The sequence below is a fragment of the Cariama cristata genome, unplaced genomic scaffold (genome assembly GCF_000690535.1).
Source record: "Cariama cristata isolate BGI_N322 unplaced genomic scaffold, ASM69053v1 scaffold26622, whole genome shotgun sequence".
Lineage (NCBI taxonomy): Eukaryota > Metazoa > Chordata > Aves > Cariamiformes > Cariamidae > Cariama > Cariama cristata.
In genome coordinates, this window is record NW_009605005.1 from 5684 (window position 1) to 7509 (window position 1826).

The window sequence follows — 1826 nt, forward strand, 5'->3', positions numbered from 1 at the left end:
TGACAGCAGAGGGGTTGTGCAGCTCTATTGGGCAGCACAAGGAGACCTGCAGTGCATTGAGCCATTATGGCCTAACACAAAGGTATTTTTATTCCCCTCAGCTCATATTGAGCAGCTGCATTTGTGCAAAGAGCTATTCCTCCACGATTCCCTAGAACATATCTCTGGTGGTGCTGGTGGAGAGGTCATTTTGTTCTCATCATTTCTCCCACTAGACCAGATCTGCCTTCATTAACGGATAACCAAATCAAACAAAACCTCCAACCTGCAGCAAACCACACCAAGGTCACACCAGTCTGCAAAGTTAATAAGGTAGCTTTTTTGTTGATTGCAATGCACACAGGTTACCAGACATATTGGGAAGTGTTGTTGATCTCTCATGTACTTACATTTATATGGCTGTTGATATGCTTCTGATATATTGATTAGTTGGAGTTTTGCTCACAGACCAGAATAAACAGTGTTTTTCTACGTACAGTACAGTGAAGGAATGAACAAAATAATTGTTCTGTAGGCCTTCATCTCTTTCTAAGCTGCCACTGTTGGTGCAAGGAGCCAGGAACTCAGGTAAGGAAGAAGTTGTATTACCTGTTCTCCTCTTAGTTCATTGGCAAAACTGCTGATCTCTCTGTCTTCAGTTTTACCCTATTTTGGGTTTGATTGTACTTAAATCTCTCTGAAAGGCTTGTTCATTGGTGAATTATTGTGTAAAAAGTGCTGTGAGTTCTCACTATGACAGTTGTGTGAAGCCTTAGTGCCTGCCTTTACTAAAGGAGGAAGCAATGTTTTGACTTGGTGCAATTTCATTTTTCTCAGCAAGGTATAAAAATCGTAATAGCATATCTGACTAAAAACCTGAAATAGAAAACAATTATGCATTTCATTTCAAACTTTTAAAAATTAAATCTTTTGGAGTATTATTTTAAAATAAATACTTTGCTGTTAAAACTTCCTATTGGGTTTTGGGTTTTTTTCAGGCGAAACAAAACGATAATATTCTACCATAATAGCCCGTCAAATTTAGTGTTGATTCAATCTCATGATGAGGGGGAAAAGTCTTTTGTATGTTTCAGTGAATAAATAGTTTGTCTGGAAAATGTTTTTCAAGTTTACTAAGCATTATTACTTTCTAAAGACTGCCTATAACCTTCTGCCTCATCAAATAAAGTTTGACTGACCACTGGAGTGAGAAATAGGCTAGCTGTTCTGTCTTCTTCTGTTGGTAGAAAATTCAGATGAGCTTTGAGTAGTGATGGTTTGAGGTCTAGACAGGCTAGTCGAAACTAAGAACAATAAAAAGCTGAAGGAAGGATTCACTGCAGCAAACACTTGTTCAAAGGGGGTTTATAGGCATGTGAAAATGAATTAGTTATGGGGTACGAGATGCAGCTGCTTACTCTTAAGGTCTTGTTTGTTGTTTTACATGTTTTACAGGAAAAGCTGCCTTGTGTTTTATTCTTATTCCTAGAAAATACTTTTGAGAATACTTCTAAGCAATGAAGAGCAATATTATGTCTTCATTTGTCATATTCAAAATTATTTATAAACAAATTCTTAAGCGGAAATAATGCAAGTCATGATTAGTACTCCTGATAAATAAGTGGCCAAAAATGCCACTGTGACTTCTAGTCCTTAAAGTATTAACTAAATTCCTGATAAATATATATCATGTATTATTGCCCTGTTCTAGGTACACTGCTTAGCAACATGGTATTGTGAAGCAGATTTATAGATTCTGCACATTAGAAGAGATGTCTCTCTAAGGATACAGGCACAACTGTAAGTGATAGTTTCTTGAGGTTTTGTTACCTATCCATGTGCTATAG